The following is a 22,600-nucleotide window of genomic DNA, read 5'->3' on the forward strand; positions in this document are numbered from 1 at the left end:
TTCCTCTAGATTGCTTTTAGTGGAATGTTATTCTACCAAACCACAGCAGCAACAACAAGAACCAATTTTGTCTCTCACACAGGTCCAAACTTGAGATGACGTGTGGTGTAATGTAACAAAGTACATTTACTCCATTACTGTAAATTTGAGGTACATTTCTTGCTGTTTTCATTTTATGCAATTTTGTACTTCTACTTCACTAGGCCTACATCTCATATATTTACTATTTACTCCACTTTCACTCTGGTAAAAAACAAGTATCTCCAAATTTGGTGATTTTAAAAGCCTCTTGGATCAGCTGGAAAATGCAAACAGGGCTATTTGTTTCTGAGCTCATGGATAGGGACTTTTAAGAGTTATGTGGTAATCACAGGACATAAACCCTACAAATATGAAGATCTATATGCAGAGTATGATAAGGGTTATTGCAACCACGTCACCTTTACAGGTACTTGGCCCCGCATTGTCTATGAGCCAGTGACTGCCTCTGCCTGCTTAGTGATGTAAGTTACTAGCCACTTCCTATCCAGGCCTTCAACCCCCAGAGGTCCAAGAGCAACTGCCTGTGAAGGTCCAGGTTTTAGATTGAATGAGCATCTCCTTCACACTGTTTACCATTGAGGTTGGCCCTGTAGATTGCTGTAGATTAAACTACCTGGTGTGTGTGTGTGTGTGTGTGTGTGTGTGTGTGTGTGTGTGTGTGTGTGTGTGTGTGTGTGTGTGTGTGTGTGTGTGTGTGTGTGTGTGTGTGTGTGTGTGTGTGTGTGTGTGTGTGTGTGTGTGTGTGTGTGTGTGTGTGTGTGTGTATATATATACTGTATATGCATACGTGTGTGTGTGTGTGTGTATTTATGTACAGTATGGATGTTTCTTTATTAAAAATAAAGTTGTCCTTCGAAGGGGGGGTGGTGGTAGGAAAAAACAAAAAACAAAAAAGTTAAAATTAGCTCAACTATAAACATTTACTGCACTAAAATGCTAAATACCCATTTATTTAGCAGTACTAATAATCCAGAAACATCATATACAAAAGTCAAACACTGACAGGGAACATCTTACTGCACAATGAGTACTTTGTGTTTTCTTACTTTAAGTACATTTTACTGATAATAAGTGCTAACTTTTAACTAAGAAAGGTATAGAATACTTCTTTCATCGCTGGAGTGACTCACTAAAAATTGTCTCATACAACCAGAGAAGGCTTTGCTCTTTTTTTCTTCTAAGGAGATGTAAGTCAATGAATGGTATGTGAGAGAGAATAATGTTGAATGATGTCAGTAAAGCTGTAGAGATGAGATGTGACGTCCACAGTAATGGTGGAGGTGACCAGGTGGCTCGTAGTGAATCTGAAGCTGTGATGGAGAGCAGATTGAGGGCTTAGCCTCAGGATGGAGGTGTTGCAGAGTGTGCGCGGGGGCTTGATGACCATTATCAGAGCGTGGTGAACAAACCGTAAGACCAGATGAGTGATGAGTTACATGTTTTACTGTTTCTGTGTGGGATGTGGTGCTGCTGAACCTGACTGATAGTATTTGAAAGTAGATGTTGCCAAATTAATAGAGCTCATTTTTTCTCTCTCCATTTTTCAAGACAGCAATTCAGTAGTGTAAAGGTGTTAATGAATTACAATTTAAAATCATTTTTAATACTGAGAGTGTTGGGTTGTTTTGCAGTCAGAAACATTTGAAGAAATATGCAAATTTAAGATTTCTATTTGAGTAGGACGACTTACAGTAACCCGTACACTTGCATCAATGTTATGCAAGCTTGTCGATATTTGTGGAAATCTTTTTGCTACTTTTTTATGCTCATTTTTGATCCAGCCTACAAAGCTCTGATTGGCTCGGCAGCGATGCTGGCTGCAGATAAGATGGATGATCTTAATCGATATTCTCAACATAACCTCAGCTGACGAACAGAAGTCAAACCCTCACCTTTCAAAGAGCCCTTATTTATTGTAGACTACATTAATCTTATAGCAGGAAAGTACAGCTCAAGATTGTGTGGGGTCATAAGATCTGGGTGAAAATCTGTTGCAAGCAACCAATCATCTACATTTTCAGTGTAAACTGGTTAAAGCATTGAGGTTGTACTTGCAGTAGGCAGAGAACAGAGCTGGGAGAGTGAAGGGATGCATGCACACTGCAGGGGTATGGAGGATCTTATTGCTGGACTGGAGCTGGACTGTGACCCAGTGAACCTTCAGTCAAGGACCAACTAACACAAGAGTTTACATAAGCAGATTCATTTTGATCTGCACAGAAGGTTAAATGAGCGGGATTCACCACATCGGGACAATTTAGATAAGATGGCAGACAGAAATTTCCGGTCAATTGCCACCCAACCTCCAACTTGCTGCTGACACCTGTAAAATGCTATGTAGCCAGTTCACAATATTTTCTGATTTGTTTATTTGAACTTCATTTTACATTTGACAACTTTTCACTATCTTTCCTTACAATAGGGATGAGGGAATTTGGGTAAATTAAAGTTTAGACCAAAGATTTGTGAAATGTTGTACTTGTGGTCTAACTTACGACTAGGATTTTAGTAGCTGCATTTATCATTTGTTGTGTCTGAATATAAATGTGTATAATTTTAGTTGATAGTGAGATACTTGCTACAGTTATATTCCTAATGATGAATCGGTAAAACGTTTTAGCTCTCTGATTCACGACTTTGTTCCAGCCGCTCCCTTTCTTCAGTCAATCTCTAGCTCCCTCTACCATGTTGCTGTGTTTGCAGGCACTTGTCGACCCTCTGTCTAAAACTAGCCATTTCCATCAGTTTACAGTTTGTAACAGAAATAAAATGGATTATGGATCATTTTATTTCTATAGTTTGTAGTTGACTTTACAAGTTGACATTTCTATTGGCTTTTGAAACAGGTGTCGTGCCTTACGTCTTTAAACCAGCCTCTAGCGACTTGACAGGCTGAGTTGCAGCTTGCTCTAGTCAAGTAAAGACAGGCCAGTTCAGACTACTGCAACCTTTCCCTGCAACATTCTAAAACGGTTTTGTCACATCGTGAATGATGGTCTGAACTGGGCTTAGCTGAGGAAGTTTTTAGAGTTTTATTCAGACTCTCTTGGCTGGGCCAGCTGCTTTTAATAATGCTTTATCTGCACATGCTGATGTGCAAACCCATAAAGCATAATGTGAGATAAAGTCACACATCTTCCTGGAATATCGAGATATTGACTCGCCAGCCAGATAGTCACAGCTGGCAACTACTGTAGATTAATAGATCGAGTTACTTATGTGTGAGTTATAGGAAAGTGTCGGTTGCTTGGCTTGTCTTGAAGCATTTACAGTCTATATGTGAATTTATTGGAAATAAGCTGATGTCTCATATCAGCACGTACTTTTCCTACACATTGTTCTGTGTATTTTTTTCTTTTCTTTTTTTCTCCTGCTCTTAGTAGTTGCCAGGGAACAGTATCAGATGAACGCTGGGTCTTATCTAGTCACACTCCTAATTTCCTGCGGACCGGCTCTCCCCTGTGGCTGCTTTCCCGTGACGATGGAGATGAAGAAGAAAAAAGGGAGGGGCTGACAGCGTAGCTCCCGCTAAGACAACAGTGCAGTCACACAGGGTGGAGAGGCTTATAATGACTAGGTAAACAAATGGGGAACATATGGAGCCCTCCATTGCCAGGGACACCGCCACGTCCTCAACAAATACATCTCACATGTCCCATGCGAATTGAGCAGAGATGTGTTTTGATATTGGCATTGAAAAGGCCGCAGCAGAAATGCAGGTTTCCCAGAGCCATGAATACTCAGTGCTGAATGGTCCCGCTCCTCTCATCAGTGCAACTAACACAGCAGGTGTTTTGTTATTGTCAGGGATTTTTGCAATTGGCGGGTGAGGGCCATCTCACTGGACCTGCATGGTGAATACTATTTACACCTCAGAATAAGATAGAGAGCCAAGGCAATTTTAAATCCAGAGCCAGAGATAGATAGATAGCAGAGGCTGTTTCCAGAGCGGGCATAGGCTTGAGTGAGTGAAGAATTTGGTGATAAAAGCAGAGTTATGGTGTTCTAGCTGCAGTGCCTCCTCCAGATCAGCGGCAGGGAGTCCAGGGTTGAATGAAATCCATCTAGTTAAGTCTGATACTCTCACACTTTCCAGAGAAAACCAAGGACAATTCTGGGAAAGCTGCAGGCTGGATAACTTAAATACATTTACTTAAGTACTGAACATAATATATATATGGGTCTTGCTGTTCAGTATTTCCATTTTTGCTTCTTTATATTTGTGTCTACATTTCAGAGGAAAAACACATTTTACCCCACTGTTATTTTGTTTCAGCTATAGTTACTTTTAATTAACTTTAGTTTTTAATTTTGAGTACAAAATGCAAGTACAGCCTCTACAAGGTAATTACTTTTTTAATGGTAAATAGAAATTTCACAATGCTGCCACACTGCGAGTCACACCATTATATATAAGTAATAGTAATACCTCAATAGTAGTGATACATTACATTACAACATAATAATATAACATTCTAAAGAGGCTATCTGCTCTATGAAATTCAATTTTAATGAGTGCAACAGAGCGGTGAATATGAAACTGTGCATTTATTCTTATTACTCAAGACAGCAGGTAAGCATAAACCACATATTAGCTAGCATCACCAGCTAAATAAAGTGGGAGCGGACAATGAATTCTTACTAAAATAAAATAAAATGTAATTTCAAAACAGAGGAAATTAGACATGAAAGCAACTGCTTGCAGGACTATTTGCACACACACACAAACAGTCCATGCTGCATGCTCAAGCATTAGCTCTTAGGGTGACCCTCCTTGTGATTTGACTGTTAATGGCTCTGTGTTAAATGGCATTTAAAGTAGTTTCCTCTGAAGTGGTCCTGAGTACCATGTAAACACTTAACTCTTGTTTTCCTTGAAAGGCGCCTCTTCTTTAATATGGAGAGCCTCAATAAACTGTCACACCCTGATTGGCATATTTAGATTGCAAATGAACAGGAAATAAGTAACCATTGAAAGTGTTACTGCATTCTTGACCAGCTGTATTTTACTCTATCAACAAACACAGTTCATTGGTTTTTAATTGTTCCTTTAGTAATCAGGCCTCAATATGCACGGGCCTGCTGTTTGTGTGTGTGTGTGCGTGTGTGTGTTTGTGTGTGACGCTCTCTCCTGATCTGTTACAGCACAACAATTCAATTAAGCCCTATTCCCATGATAACCAGTGAACTGTGCATGAAAGCTGGCCAGTCCATGCACCACTGAGCACTATGTGATTAAAAATGAACAATCAATCTATATTTTAAAAAACTAATTGTTTTTTTACTGTCTTCCCTTCTCCTTAACTGAAAAAGGACATCTAAATCCAACATGTACATTTTCATGCTGTTTTTATTTATGAGTGTGTGTCTGTTTGCAAAAGCATGTTAATAGCTCTCTCTGTCAAAATGTAAATAACTGCTGGGTAATGTCCCATCCTCTATCCAATATATTTTCCCTCCTTAACACCCCAGGGCTGAATAACACTCATGTAATGTATGTCCCCTACACGAGGAATCGACTTACATCTGCAAACAGGTTCATTAAATCATGGCAGAGCTTGGGTGGAATTAGCAAATAGCCTGTTTCAGTGTATCGCTAACATTATGCATTCTCCTCACTTGCTCCTGCTTTAGATGCACACTGGCACTGCTAGCATCTTCTGGGTGTGTGTTTGCATTTTGCCCCTCCCGCAACCCTTATTAGCTTTTCCCTATTGGGATCTACACCGCCATCATCATCATATCACATCATTATAGTGTGTGTTAGGAAAGCTATGCCCTGGGAATGAAATGCTAAAGCTTGGGTTCCGTTTTAACCAGATAAACCTCACTTGATTATATATTCAAAGAGAAATGTTTTTAATATGAAATAAATGAATATGGCTGTGAAATAAATTCTGAAATAAATGAAGGATGAAATAAAATAAATGTAGCTACATAAACGTGTCAAGGTAGTTAAATATATTAATAAATAAAAGGATGTTATTCAAAGGACTACTGTTATTTATTTTAGGGAAATTTTATTTCTTGATGCCACATTTATTTCACGGCTCCTTTAATTTCTATGTGTTCTATTCAAATGATTGGGGGTGTGGCTATCCCACAAATTGACACCAAAGCAACAGCACTAGAATTATCTAGCTATTGCAACATGCTGTCCCCCCATCTCACTCTCTCACCAATAAGATATCTGGCCATATCCTATATATAACCTAGTTTAAAAGAGGACAGAGGTGGTTCATGAAGTAACTTTTTTGGTACTTCATGTATACTTCCTGTAATATAAGAAACACTTTGGTCAGACAACCTGCCAGCTTTCAGAAACATAACATATTATCAGGCTGACATTATCAAGGTGCCATTTCAGACTGGATTGTGGTATTATGACGTAAAGTAACAGTGAGGTAAAATGCTTTAGATATGTAGTTAAAGTTCAGGGATATAAAACAGGATTTAAATTGGAAAGGACATTGCTGATTGTGTGCAATCACAGGAACTGTCCGTATAGTTGCAGCAGGGACTTAAATGGAGCAGAGTGATTCCTCAGACATCATCTCCCTCTGCCTCCTGTAGCCAATGTGACAGGCTTTTTAATTGTCTCATTCAGATAACCTGTCACGCAGAGCTTAGATTGTGGGGTGACATCTGCTAATCATCTTTCCAGCGCCTGTTCATGCATCCAGTCTAGGGATCTGATTGCCTCTTAGTGCCCCTCTGTCTGTCCCTGATTCATTCTCACCAACTATATGTATCCCTGTCCTTCATTCGGGCCCTCTTTTCACACTCTCTCATCCTCCGTTGGCACTCACACACTCCTACCTATTTCCATTTCAATCTCGACATCGCTTTTCATCTTGTTTTCATATCTCTGCATGAGAATGTATTGCTGCAGCCTCGTATTACTAGATTCTTTCTCCACCTTCTGTTTTTGACAGGCTGATAATTTAGTGTGATTCATTTTTGTTGTGTGTGTGTGTGTGTGTGTATTACTTGCACAAAGGTTTGTTTACAACCTGTCTGATCATATGACTTCTTGTGTTGTTTACAGCCCCTTTGTACCTTTTTCAGTTCATTGTTGGCAATTTTTGTTGTGTATTCTGTGTATTCTGTGTATGTATGGCCATTTAAAAGTTTTGCTTAAAGCGTCTATAATAAAAAAATGTATAACAACTAGAGATGAGCCGGATACTCGGCTGAAACAAATATCCAGTACGGATAAAGCACTTTTGCCGAACACAAGTATTATATGAGTATTACAAGTCAATATCTGTGCTCGGATGAATAAGAATGCTCATTGGGTAGCTGCCTGTGTCTGCGTTCTGTGATTGGCTAATCACAGCGCCCCTCCCCGACACACATGCTCTGCTGACTCACACACAGAACACTGAGAAGTAAACAGCTCTCTCTCTCTCCCTCAATCACTCAGGTCTTTTCTGTTAACGTTTAGGGTTGCTTCAGCTTCAGGTTGGCTTTTTACTTTGGTTTGTAGTACTTACTTAGTAACCAGTAGATTTCTGATAAACGTGGGGTTTGTCCAGACAAGGTGCTTGGTAGAATGCAATTTTTTTTTTTTTAAACCGTCTGCTGGCTCTAATTTATCTATTTGATCCGTAGAAAACAGTCTCCCCCTGCCCCCTCTCTCTCTTTCTTTCTCTCTCTCTTTCTCTGTGTCTCTCTCTTACTCACACACACACACTTACACATACCTGGTGTGGAAATAAAAAAAAGAAACAAAAACAAAAAAATCACACTGATCATAAAAAAAATTAAAAGTTAAAAAAACAAAGTTATGTTGAGTATGAAAACTCTTGTTCATTACATTTTACTTCATAATTGCAACCGCATGTGTTGTATTTGTTGTTGCAAAACTTGTTCTGTATATAGTTTGTTTGTTACCATGACAACAACATTGATCTGAAGCTCAATGCTGATGCTGTCACGTAAATAGTTTTCTGATCAACAATAAATTTAACAATTTCTGATCAACCCATATCAATTGTATGCTTAAAATAACATACCGATTAAAGCCACGCCTATTTCAAGATAACCCAACCCACTTCCGGGTTAAATCCTGCCCATTTCCGGGTTAGGTCTCGCCCATTCCGAGTACAGATACGGATATAGATAATTCATGTAGTATACAGATACAGAAAATGCTGGACTCGCTCATCCCTAGTAATAACGTGTCAAAAGATGTTTCTTTTGAAAGATGTGAAAGGTGTGCTTGTAGTTATGAACCTACAGAGAATTATCACCTAGATCTGCGGCTCCCATCGGCTTAACGGAGCTTTTCATGAATTCCAGCTGATCGTTTAGCTACTGTTTAGCAACTGTTAGAGAAGTTCACCATATCAATGTAAAAGGGGATGAAAGTCAAGTTCTCAGCTGTGCCCAAGAGGCCAAAAAACATATTAATGGTTTAAAAAAAAAAAGATTTATTTTTTAACTTGGTGGCTTGGTAAGCTGTAGCTACACTAATGTCCTCTTGATATAAGTGTTCATGTGTTGTGTATGTATAGTGGTGGTATTAGCCTAGGTATTTAATTGGTTGCAGCTGTTACCTGTCTGACTTGAATTTTGTGCATTAGCATCCAAACCAGTTTCAACTCTGAATATTAGCACACACTGGGGAGACATCTCCAGGACAAAACAGCAAAAAGTAAAAAATAAAGACATTTTTCTTTCAAATTTTACGTCAACAACTTATCACTTTTAAGGCCAAGCATTGGTTTGTTGTCAGTCAGATATTGGCTGTCACTGTTTTTAATGTTTCTGTTTGTATGAGTCCAGTACTGCCTTCATTACTCTTTCTGCTGCGGGTTCCTTTTCATTTCTCGCCTCCAGTTTTTGGAGCCTAGAGGAGCTTGAATTCAGGCCCTACTGTATATGATTGTATGTGTTATGCTTAATGTACATCCACACTGCGAATGGATGGGAAAGGAAAAAAGTGCTGGTGGTAGAGATTGGTGGAAAGCATTCCTCACCTTCCTGCATAAACATATGTGCTTTGCATCTGAACTGACTGTGTATTATATTGGTTATGTGCTTGTACTGCACTGTATGCAGTGATGTATGTAGGTGTGTACTGTAAAGGCCAGTGGATGTATACTGTGATAGTTGAGGAATGAACTGCTGTGATAATTGGATTGAGTGCAGTTGATAGATAAAAGGAAAGTCCATGGGAGCTCTGCTTGATAACACTACTGAGACTTGGTAAAGTGGTTGAAAAACATTGCACTGCATTGTGCAGACCGTTGTACTGCTTTTTCCTCAGGGATGTCCTCCACTCCTCTACGGTATATTACCAAGCTCCATATGGTGCTGTAGCAGAACAGAATGAGTTTGCTGTTCGTCTGTGACTGTGCATGGACATGCATCCCAAATGAGGTCAAACAATTGGACTTTCAAAGCCTGAAAGAGCACAACTGCATTTTATTAAGTAGTATACAGCAGCACATAGCTCACATTTCCAATGAATACAGAGAATGTGATTTAGCCATGATGTGCCGTACGGACCAATATATTTGCTAAGGGTCAAGAACGCCAAGGGGCTTTCTTCTCTCTTCAGATCTCTAATCTATAGTGTGCCGTTTCCTCTTCACCTCCATTTAACTGCTCTGCTGTTCTGCTCACCGACACATCCCGTGATAAATGACACTGCACACAGTAGATAATTCTGCATGAATCACTGCTACTGTTTTCTAACATGGCACTAAATAGGCACGGGGGAGTGTGCTGCCTTGCCAACTTTGTAGGGAATTTTTGTTACTGCTTGACGTAATAGACAGATCTTTTATCATGGTTTCTGTCAGTTGATATTGCGAAAGCAGGATATATCATAATGTATTTGTAGGTGATATAACAATATATACACAGTGGGATAATATTTTCATTACTTTATTATCCCTGGGTGTATCACACCATTGTGAGCAATATTGCAAAACAATAAGAATCACTGAATTATGTCAATACTGAATTATTTACAAGATTTTGCGTGAATTAGTCAAAAATTGACATTTCTGTCTGGTTAATTTATCCATTAACATTCTTACTATTTGTTTTACAGAAAATGCATCATATCAGGATACACATTAATATCTTGATATAAAACAACATTTACATGCAAAGATTTTAAAATATATTTAACTAGTAACTTAAAAGCCCCATTGAGATTAAACCGTTCCTTGACAGGCAGAAGCACACTAGTGTCAGACATACATTTTAAATTACAGACAATAATATTTCAGATCCCAGTATAAGCATACCAAAAATAAGCCTCGTCATGTCCTCCATCCCACAGGGCAAAAAGCTCAGTCAAAACATCTACAGCCTGATGTACCTTCCTCCAACTTCTTCAATCTATTTTTGAAAACACTTAGATACCAGCTCCCTAAGACCAAAATCCATCTGCAGCAAATTCCAAGCTGCAGGGGCAGCATACATAAAAGCCCTTTTTCCCATTTCAAGACAGATGTTGGGGACAGATGGCAAGATTAAGTCTTGCAAATATGTCACAGAGCGGTGACGGTAGTTTTCAACATCTTTCAGATGCATCCATTTACATAGAATGGATCATCTGTTTTTGGATTGTCGATTTCATTAAATATTTCATTAAACATTTTTTAATCCTATGTTGCCATAATGTATGTATATCAGTAATGTGGCCGGATGCAGTTATCCCTCAACCTTTTGGGCTTCTGGGCTTTATTAAAATGCGCTACTTGGAGTGACCTCCAGCTCACCAGGAGAGCGGCGCCCCATGTATGCTGAGTACTTGGAATCCGACCTGTGGCTCCTGGCTGCGTTTCATCACCTCTCTCTCTTTTTGTCTCTGTCTATCTCCACTATCTATTGAAATGCATAAAAAAGCCCAATAAATCTTCTTACAAGAAGAAAATGATCTTCTAGTGATTGTCAATAAACCTGTTTTATTTTAACAATTATACTAATAATAATGATAATAATAATTTAGAGCCTGAAGAGTTAAAGTTATCCAGTAATTCTGCTTTCCTTTTATGGTATTTGCCTCATTTGCTCTCCAATTTGGGCATTTAAGAGCACCCAGACTACCAACAACTAGCTCCTAATACTACAACCAGAGATATTAAGCTCTGGGTCAATTGTCTCATGTTTTACGCAAGCCTAGAAACTGCATTCTAATTAAAATTGAAATGGTCTTTGGTTGATGTATTCAATTGCAGACATCTGAAAAGGTTTACAGGTTAACACATCCATATTATGCTCATTTTGAGGTTGATAATTGTATTTTGAGGTTGTACCAGAATGGGTTTACATGGTTTTATTTTTAAAAAAAACTCAAATTTTTGTTGTACCGTTGCACATTGCTGCAGATCCTGTTTTTGTAGATTATGGTGAACTAGTGTTTGTTGTAACAGTGTTTTGCCATTGAGAACGAGCTGGCATACTAGCGCTAGCATGCGCTACGATTAGCCACCTCATCAAAGCTAGTGATGTAGAAAGCTGTGAAGATTTTAAACAGCTCACCCAGAGAGTGTAGGCAGGGGACATTCAGGAACCGTACAGTATGTCACTCAAAACAGTATGGATAGTTTGTTTTCCAAGGTTGCACATGTGTGGAAACACCAGAGACACAAAATAACACCCCACATCCCAGAAACGGTGATTTTTTCATAATATGGGCACTTTATATGCACATTTACTGAGCATACATGCATCTATTGTCCCAACTTATTTGAATTTCGGCATCTCTATCGCCCCACCTTTTCCCTCTATTTTTTCATACTGTGTGTTTTTGTGAAAGCAGACTCCCGTCTTTCATTACCGTTGGTTGACAGCTTATGTTTTATTTATCATCCCTGATAAGTAATGCCGCCCAGGCCCTCAACTAATCACATTCCTGTTGGGGAGTCTTTTCCATCATTAGCTTTACCTGTGCCTTGGCTCTCCTCAGCAAGGGATGCTAATATGGCAGTGATGAGGTTAGAAGCACAACAACCCTGCCTGTATTTGTAACTTGAGGGTTGAAGGATGAGACCCAATCACTAAATCACGTCTGCCATCTTCTGTCTGCTCTTGCTCTAAGCAAGGAAGTGTCAGGAGTTCCTAATTGCCAATCAGGGAGAACTAGAGTGTTGCAACAAACGCTCGCTGAATCTATCACTGTACAAAACAGACTGGAACCTTGCTCAGACAAATGCTGGAATTTAGGCTTTGTGTTTTACTGTCTGAGGCTGCACTGTGTGCCTTTGAAGCACATTGTAGACTGAGACCCCGACAGGGGCAGTTAGATCACCCCCTTTGCTTTTGATGTCTTTTTGTACAGCAGACTCTGAACTATCTTAAATGTGATGCAATCCTTGTAGTATTATTTCCTCTGCATCCATGTGTGGGTTTTGCATCATTACAGGGATTACAGTGACGACTCCTGAGAACGGACAAACAAACTTTAAGTGTGTTTTTGTTAGTTCTTATTTAAATAGTTTTGAACAGTATTTATTTTGTTAAATGATCTGTTTACCCCAAAAATTAAAAATCTGTATGCTCCCACATCAATCTAAATTGTTTTGTGCTTCCCACTTCCCGAGATATAGAGATGTCTGCCCTCTCTCCACTATAATGGAACTAGATGGCACTCGGTTTGTGGTGCTCAAAGCGGCAAATAAATACATTTGAAGAACTCAACAACATGTCTTTTTCCAGAAATCATGACCCGTTTACTCAAGATAATCCACAGACCTGGTTGTGAATTGTTACATGTTGGAACTTTTTTCTTTCTACCAAACTACACCCGCCTTGTGTCAACACACCAGTCTAGCGAATGCCACTCTCTTATTTTCTGTGTGGCTGTAATGTGTCTGTATGAGTAGTGTGTTCTGTACTTATTATTATTATTATTATTAGACACAACATTACAACCATGTCCAGTAGCCCAAGCAACACAATTTGATAACAAATTCACACTTCCTACATATTTTGTAATAATATTTATGGTGACTTCCATCAACACAAATCACAAAGGGGAGTAAGAGGAGAGAAAATAATAAAACACAACCTATCCCCACATGAAGAGACAAACAGAGAGTTGAGCATGAAATCCAAGCGGCCTCCAAAAAAGAAATGAAAGGGTAACTACCGTTCATTTCAACCTGTGAACCGAGCTGCAATGTAACCTAATGGGGCAATTGTGAAGCCTTGTTTTTTTTTTTTGGGTACTGACAGGCTCAGATTGTTACTAAAAGTGCCTGACAGCATTATTGATCTCAGGACGTGACTTTTTGTCCGGAGACAGTGTGGAGAGTGTAACACAAGATGAGGAAAAGGCGTCACCAAACTTTTGGCTTGTGCCTTGACCGTTCAGAAACTGAATACTAAACACTAATACTGAAACACCTCTCCCTTCTTATTAGGTCGGAACCACAAATGCTGCCAAACTGCAGAAGTCATGTTGTTCTTTGAGACCAGGTCACCTGATGACAACCACACATAAGCATTTTTAGGCATTAAATACATTATATTTAATATTTAATCCTTGTCTCCTACATTAGTGAATTGAATTTTTTTAATGAGGGTATTGAAACTGAGACTGCTTTTCTTAAGACCCCGCGGTGTACCATATTAGCGCCCAACCCTACGTAACATTGTAGCCTACTCTGGCTCAAAGGAATAGCCTACATGTGGTCATCAAACTATAACAACCTCATCCACATTAAATCATTCAGACTTTTAGACAACAGGAGCCTATAATTTCTGTAGCCTACTCTGTAACAACAGACTACCTGAATGCCTTTTTCTCGCCTTGCGTTTCATTCTCAACACCGCTGTCTTCAACAGAGCACTAATTCTGTTCAATAGTTTGTCCACCAGAGGGCGCTCTACAGCCTCCCTGTTGACAAAACAGATTTTGTGTGTTTTTGTTCAAAGGACTTTAAGTTTCATATGTTACGTTTATATTTTTATACATTTTATTTATCAGACCTTTAATATATTTGGATGTTCCTCTGTTCTGTTGTGTCAATAAAACAAATCATTTTCATATTATTTTAGTGAAAACTCATAAATAACTACAAATAATTCATGTTAGGGAAATACGTTTATGTTTAGTTATGCACTCCTGGATTTAAAAAAATAATATATATATATATATATATATATATATATATATATATATATATATATTGGGATATTGGATTTTTAAACAACCAAATATTCATATCGATATCGGCCTCAAAAATCCTTTATCGGTTGGGCTCGACTGCTGAGTCCAGCTTTCTATGAACAAAGTGTAAACCACTAACTATTAACTGATCGCAGACTGGAATGGAAACCATTTTACAAAAGGCCTGGCATGTCACTAAGTGTTATGCACACATAAATAACAAGGAAGTATCATGTACCCTGTCACCTAGAAAATGCATGCAAAGTTATCTTCATAGACTCAGAGATTGAAAAAGCAGTGAAAAGGGATTCAATAAGGCATATTCATGCCACCTGACTCTGCTTTGTTAATCACATTGTGTTCCCTTCCTGATATTCTTGATAAAGCTAATTTTGGTGAGGGATTAATATCCAGGTCTCCTAATGCTGCTGCTGCTGGTGGTGAGTGGGTGGAAAGAGATCGTGAAACAACTGCCATGTTGATGGTTAACTGTACTTAGTCTTATTGGGCACAGGGATTATGGAAACAATGGCTATACACGTACTGCCCGGAAAATCCTATTAAGGGCTCATCGTGTATTCTATTAACCAAAGAGATGCACAAAGACCTTTTTCCTCTCCACCTTTTCCTCTCATTTACACATACAAACACCCACTCATACCATGTTTTATTAATGTTTGACAGTTGCTTTTAAATGCTAATATGTTGGTTATTAAACTCCCATTAGTTTCTTTTTATTTAAAAAATGTACAAAATTATTCTTTATTTTTTATCTACAATATTAATACATAGACTTTTTTTCTAGCACCATACTCAGTTACAATACTCTGGTGTATGACCAAATACCTTTAAAATTCCTGACATTCTCATCGGCCTTAGGGCTATTTTACACTTCTGCGTCAACTCCACGCTCTAGCTACGGCGTCACCGCTTTCAGAGTTCTGCTTAGGGGTTGAACGCATTTCTTTGCATTGCGTTGCATTTCACCTCAACAACACTAGGAGGTGTGTAGTTTCCAGAGGGGTCAATTGCCAACCTCTGCTACTTTGGACAAAAAGAGAGAGAGAGACAGTTTATGTTGTGTTAGCAAGCAAACTTTCGCACCACTGGCCCCAAAGTTGCTGGCAAAGTGCTAATTTCAAAACGTTACTTACATTTAGACCCATTACAAACGCATAACCCCGTCATTGTAACCAAAATATGTCTGATAACCTTATGACGTTTATACTGCACATTAGGGATGTAACGATTACCGGTGTGACGATAAACTACGGCAAAAATGTTGATGATAACAATTACCGTTTTCATTTAAAATATCATTATTATCACGGTGGATTACCTCAGTGTGGAAACTGCGTGTTCCCAGCTTCATCCGAGTCTCCTGATGTTGCAGCTGCGTAGCCTACAGTGCGTTTCTTGAAGTTGTAATCATGTCAGAAGGAGAGGACAGCACTTAGGACATTTATCAGCCTTGTAAAAAAGGGCCATAGTAACATTTTCTCTCTCCTGAGATGATTGACCAATAATTGAAGAGAGTCATGGCTTTGATCTCCTGCCAATCGCTCGCGCTCAGACAGGAGAAGGGGACAGAACAGCAGCTGGGAACTTTCTCTTTATCATTCCTTTCCTGTTTTCTGCCTTGTTGAAGTGATGCCCAGAACGTAAGTTATAACACCTTACAGCGGGCCAGTGTTTCAGTAGCCAGTTTTAAATATTTTTTTACAAGCATATTGGCTATATTTTTGTAATAATAAACACTGTTCCACTTTTTGAAACTATTTCACCTTAGGTGCTTTCTGAAGTTATTGAACACACTTAAAAATACCGAAAACTGTGTTCATTTTGGTTACTATAACCGTGAGGTTAAGTTTTCATACCGTTACATCCCTACGGCACATACATGTCAACCGTTAGCAAATATATAAGGGCTACTTCATGTGTTAATCTTTAGAAGAAATAGTGACTATGCTTTTTTTATATCTTTAGCTTGTTTTACACAAATTTCATCTTCAAACACTACAAATAATATACAATCTTTGGCCCTTTTTGCTTGCACAATCCTCCCACAAATGAACTGTAATACTGTAATCTTTACTTTTATGAAACTGAAATAGGCAACACGGACATCCAGCTTTAACTCATAGCAGATCAACAAAAAGATCACTCTAACTTATCATACTCAGGGTTTTCTGTTAATTTAGTTCTTCATAAGGACCTTGTAATTAATCAGTTATTGACCGTAATCGTCACAGCTTTTTTCTCCTCCAATTTAGTAGATATTGAATTGGTAACCCTAGGCAGTGTCCATATCAACAGAAACATTTACAAGTAATTGAACATATCAGAGCTCCGGTACTTTACACTTGAAATGCTTTCATAGATTGGCTGTCACTCGGATGACAGCCAGCAGCTGAGAGCCACTTCGGCCCGTCTGTTACAGCGTATACCACAAGCCAGTGACGCCGTCTTTGGCAGGATTTCATACAAATCACCCCAAAAATAAGTCTTCACTGAAAAGTAGAGGAATTCATGCATGTCTGTTTTAAGGTTCTTGAACAAGCATAAAGAATGCAATGATGGCAGCGTGCTGAAAACATACAGCTGTGATATGAATACATCAAGCCTCCTATAATTTCAAGGACCTATACATTAGGAGGGCCCAATCACTTTTCTGCTGTTAATTAAAGCTTATGACATAATGCCATGGCACAGTTTGTTGTACTGTAATTGAGTTCATTACGGCTGATTGCTTCAATGGTAACCTGCCTCCTACACACTGAAGGGTGTGTTAAACACTTTTTTATACAGGATTAAAGAGTCTTCGAGCGTGGGAATAAACCAAACAGTCTCACATTTATCACACTGGGTAACAAAAGTAAGGCAATAATTGAATTGACTATGTACAATTGACCTGAAAGGTCCAATGTGCAATTTACAGTATTTACAGTAATACATCCAAACATTACCCCAATGTGTCATCAGATATTAAGGAAACATGCTGAGTTAAAATACTATCTTTTCTGACAACAATGCTAATGCTAGTGTTTTCTTCTATTTAAATTTCCATTTAGTGAAGAAATTTCTGTTTGTGTTTTGGCCTGTGTATTGTTATTAACGCCTCCATGCTAACCCTGCTAACTGCTAACGTTACCGGAAGACCAGGCAAGCGGACCGTGGCTGTTAACAACGTGTATCCTGTTCAGCGGTTCTAGCCGACAACGGTGAAGCCTAGAGAGGGGGCTGTAAATCAGGAAGAGAGGACCGTGAGTTTGCAGTATGCGTAGCGATTTTTGACGTTGTTCTAAAGCCAATACAGTGTGCATTTTAGTCAGGTGGAAAAGGATGGCAAGGTGGTAGTATTTTTAGCAGTTCCTAATAGTAGTAATTCTAAGACAAGGAAGTGTGTCTGTCAGGCGTGTGGAGAGGATGGCGATGTTGTTATGTTTTTAGCTGGTCCTACCGTAACTTAAAAAAAAAAGTGTCTGTCACTTGGGTACATAGCTCTGCATGAGCACGCGGTTTTATGACTGTCAATGTAGCCAGCTTGTAACGTTAGCTACTCCGCTGTGCTGTAGAGTAATGCCCGGCTATGGGAGATAAGCGTCTAGCAACACTGTTGTGGCTGCTGTGGTCTCAGCCTGGCAACCTGCGTAAACTGAGTCTGGGGAGGAGGGGCGGGGAAGACAACTCTCTCCGGTATGTTGAATTTATACTGCAGTAATAATTTTAAACACTAGCTGTCAGTATTACATATTGCACCTTTAAGGCCAAATCGAAACAGAAGCTAAGAAATATTGAATATTCGAAGCTTGAAAATGTATTGAAAGTTTAATTTCTGTAGGCTCTCATGATACAGCAATACAGCGGTAAGTACAAATAATAGCCGGAGGTAAGGACTAAGTCAAACTCTACTTTCTCATGCTTTCTAATGTAAAAGTAGTTTTTGCCTTTTCTTTTCGTTCCCTCCTTTTTCTTCTCTCCTCACTTGAGACTCACTGAGTTCCATGATTAGATTAGCTATCATTTATAGCAGGCCTGGGAGGCTGTGAAGAGCAGACTCCATCAGATGGAGAGATAATGGTGCTTTATGATAGATCCTGGCTAATGAAATGCCACTGTCTTTAATGAGATCAGTGAAAAGTGAGCTTTTGATCGCCTGGTAAAGGCAGGCAGCGTGTTGAGAATATCTACTGAGGATGTTCTAGAGGTTTAACAATTCTACCCTCCTGTTCAAGACACAGACCTTCTGAATTCATGAAATTCCAAGTTTGGTTTGTTTTTCGCAAATACAACTGTTGTAATGTCTCAGCGAGCTATAGTAATACAGAGCACTGACTCGAGCTGACGCTCAGCACGAATCACACATGCAAAAAGTACAAACAGTGGAAATGCCAAAATGCTAATGCCAACATTTACCACAGGCTGATTTGTTGGGCTGTTCAAACAGTGGGGATTGTGTAAGGTCAAGAAGGGGATTAATCATTCTCAGTGTGACTCGGAGGTCCACACATCTGTATAACAGCAAAAATATACCAAATCCTTGCCGACAGCAGCACAAAGAGCGTGACATGCTGAGAAACCAGTCAGGGGGGCCCATGGGAAATCAGAAAATGTTATCAGAAATAAATACAGCATTGACAATTGACCTAGATCTCTTGCAGGGCCACTTTTCATGTGCACAAGAGCCTTAAGGGGATGGTTCTGAGTAATTTCACCCTTGGGTCCAGGAGCTTTTTTCCCTTGGCAGATTGATCGCATGAAAGGGCCTTTGTATGACATTCCAATTTGTATGCCATTATTGGCTCGTTATAAAGACACATACTAATTTTTAGCGTGTAGTTGCTCTCTGCTGCTACCACTACTGGCAGTAAGAAGAGGGCATACAAACTACAACACCATAAAGAGATACAAAAAAAAAAATCTATTAATTGAATGATTAAATATGGTAGTGTCTCCAAACTTACCTCAATTATAACTTGTAGCCTGATAGTTGTACTACAGCACTTATTTTTAAAAATAAGTTAAATTGTTAAATATTTTTGTTGTATCTCTTTATGGTGTTGTAGTTTCTATGCCCTCGTCATACTGCCAGTAGTGGTAGCAGCAGAGAGCAGAAGCCATCAGGCAAGTGTTATTTAATTAAACTCTTAAGCGCCTGCACTCCCTTTGGGTGATAGCGCAAACTCGACCAATGTTAGACCAAGGGAAAAAAGTTTCTGGGGACAGTGTCTGGCTCAAAGGACCCTAGGGTGAAATCACTCCAAACCATCACTTTAAAAAAAACTTTTGTTTTGCATGGATAGAACACAATCTTGTTCTAATATAATTTTCTTTTAACTTGTTGTATTTTTAATACAAACATTGCTGTGTGTGTGTGTGTGTGTGTGTGTGTGTGTGTGTCTCACACATGTAGGCTATGATCTGCCTCAGAACAGCTGTGTTATTCATTTTCTGTGCTTGCTACTAAATTGTTGAATACACTCGCCCATATCCAGGGAGCTGGCTCTCGGTGACTCTAAGCTTAGGACTCCCAGTTCACTCAGTCACTCATCAGTCCCGGTTGTTAGGAGGGGATTCTAGATCAATTTCAAGTGAAAAATAGCAGTTGGTCAAAACTGGAACACTCCATCTCTTTAAAAGGCTCCAGAAACAATACGCTGGTCAGGCTTTTCATTCCTCCTACCCTTTTCTTCTCCAAAATTCCTTTGACTTGGTACAGCTCAGGCCTCAGATCATAAAAAGCTGTTTTAACAACTCTCATTATGCTGCCGTTGTGCTTGTAGAAGTGTTTCTGTATCTCCCCAATCATAGATCAAGGATTGGATTAAAGATGTTATTTCAAAAAAATATCCTTGTCATCTAGGCTTGTCAACTGCAGATGTCACAACAGATTACTCTAGTCTAGAGCTGGACTTCCGTTGCCTTTCTTTTCACCTTTTTAGTTCTGATATTGTATTTTTTAAGAAAAGGAAACATGCCATCAATACATCAAACCTGATATTGATATTCATTCGGAGGGCTGGATACATTTTTCCGCTATTAAAGCCTATAACACAATGCCATGGCACAGTTTGTACTGTAATTGAGTTAATTAGGGCTTGTAGCTTGACTGTTAACATGTCTCCCACACACTAAGGGGTGGAGGGGTCAAACCACCTACAATGCCATCACGGAGAGCTCTCAGGAGAGGGCTGCTTAGGCGGCATAAGGCATAACTGTGGCTAAATGTATTAAATACTTTTTTACTTCAAGATGCAAGTCTTCAGGATGGGAATAAACCACACAGTCTCACATTTATCACACTGCCAAACATAATAAGGCAAACATTGGATTGTGTAGAAAAGTCACGTCAAAACGGAGACTAAAAAGTATTTTAAATGCAAACTAATCAAAAGTTAGATTCCTGCAGACTCTTGTAATACAGCAGTGAAGTAAAAAACAATAGCTGAACTACATTCTCAGCCACCTCAGGTACTGACTTGACAGTATCAACTTGAACTAAGTTCAGGCTTGTGCACTTCAGTCAGAGGTGGAAAGTAATGAAATACATTTACTCACGTCATTGTATTGAGTAGTTTTGTTGAGTAGTTTTTAAAATTGGTCATTTAAAATGTACTTGATTACGTTTTGATTGAAGTATTGTATTTTGCTACATTATAAATACCATCTGTTACTGAGTAAAAACAAAAAAACTTTGACTAACAAAAACCCGAAAGGATGAAAAAAAAAATCACGCTTGGAGCAACTAGCACTGAACTATAGAAAGTGGATTACCAATGGCCGCTGGCGCAGATGAACTCGCACACTACTCATTACTGTAACTAAGTGGGCTACAATAAAACCTTAGTGAGTAAAAAGTCAACACTTATCAATGCACTTACCTGTACAGACAGCCATAAACTTGTAGAATTTGATATTTCAATCTGCTCTCAATCTGCTCTTTCACACAAACACACTCTAGTGTGCAAATAGCAAATTATGACCAATGAGCTAAAACAAAAGCTGTCGGTTTGTGGTCTAACCGTTTATCTTAGTTTGCCAGGAATCTTGAAATGTTGACAAATTATTATAAACTTAGCTGATGGCTAAACAAACTATCCTATCCACAGCAGCGGTAAATCTATGGATGTATTATAAGACCAAAACAGATTTATGCGGCTAGTTAACATGCACGTGAACAACAGAATTGTTATTTTTTGTTCTTCATTCTTGATGATGATGCTGGTTGTGTTATTTTGCAACAGCATCATTTCCTTGCATATGAGGCATACATGATGAATGCATAGCCTGCTTATCAGTCTATTCATCATTCCACGTCAACTTTTTGCTTCAGCCTCTTTGACAGTGACATTTTTACCTGACAACAGCCGTTTCTTTCTGCAAAGCATTTTCCACCAATCAGGACGCTACAACACACAGCACTGTTTCCGTAATTACAGACTTTAACCATCACTCCTCAGTTAACTACCTCTTAGTCTGAGATCTTTTTATAGTAAAGAGCCAGTTACCGAAGAAATCGGACATTTTGAACAAGAATAGACGTATTAGGTATAAAATTCATTCTATTTCCTTTATTTGAAAGTCTGGCTAAATTAATTCACATACATCTTATTAGCTCATATGGGCAACTTGGCTTTGTAGAAGCTTGCTGCCTGTCTGGGCTGTGAACATTAGTCTCGGTTGAACAAATAGGCTGTGCCCCACTGAAATTGTCACTGGTTTGAATGTAAACAAGCCTTTGAATTTACAGTCACATCAAATGTATCAGCAGTGTGAATGTTAAAGGGAGAGCTCAGTTGTTTTGGAGAGGAATGTAGCAGAAACTGTCATGTGTGGCATGTGTTATATTGTTATTACATGTGTATACAAAAACTACATACATCCATTTGGATTTATGACCCCTTGTCCTATTTTCATTACATGGGACAGATCTTCACCCCCCCCCCCCGCCCCATTTTTACAGTTTTGTTATGTAAGTAACTTATACTTAAAATACATTTTAAATTATTTACTTATTACTTTTGCTTAAATTATTTATCTGAGTAATTTTTCAGATAGATCATTTCACTTCTCTCAGTAATATTTTATCACAGTATTGGTACCTTTTTACGTAAGTACAATATTTTAGTACTTTTTCCACCTCTGATTGCAGTGCACATAGAATTCATGTTCACGCTAGCTTGCTATTCCACCAACACTGGCGGTGGGCTCCAGAGGGGTTGTGCCGTTGATACCGGGTCTGGCGGTGGGCTCCAGTTGTGCTGCTGCTACCGGGTCAGGAGCTTTCCGTGTCCCGCTGGAGCTCCAATCAGATCAGGTCGAGGTCGGCAGCAAAGCTTTCTAGCAATGTTTCCACGGTGGCCTCTCTGTGTTCTTTTGGCCTTGGGACACATTCATATGTCCCAGCATGTTATTTATAAC

At 39.0% G+C, this 22,600-nt stretch overlaps 2 long non-coding RNA genes across 2 annotated transcripts in view; one reads left to right on the plus strand and one right to left on the minus strand.

Moving 5' to 3' along the window:
• Positions 1 to 3,707: 3,707 nt before the first annotated feature.
• On the plus strand, positions 3,708 to 21,590 carry LOC117958467. Its single transcript, XR_004659727.1, has 3 exons — positions 3,708 to 3,720; positions 15,184 to 15,190; positions 21,513 to 21,590. It is a non-coding gene; the product is annotated as an uncharacterized LOC117958467 (long non-coding RNA).
• The window catches only part of LOC117958461, a 12,425-nt gene continuing 11,167 nt past the window's right edge, over positions 21,343 to 22,600 (minus strand). The window contains exon 3 of the long non-coding RNA XR_004659721.1: positions 21,343 to 21,585. This is a non-coding gene — a long non-coding RNA (uncharacterized LOC117958461). The remainder of the gene's footprint in view (positions 21,586 to 22,600) is intronic.

The sequence above is a fragment of the Etheostoma cragini genome, chromosome 15 (genome assembly GCF_013103735.1).
Source record: "Etheostoma cragini isolate CJK2018 chromosome 15, CSU_Ecrag_1.0, whole genome shotgun sequence".
NCBI classification, from domain to species: Eukaryota; Metazoa; Chordata; class Actinopteri; order Perciformes; family Percidae; genus Etheostoma; species Etheostoma cragini.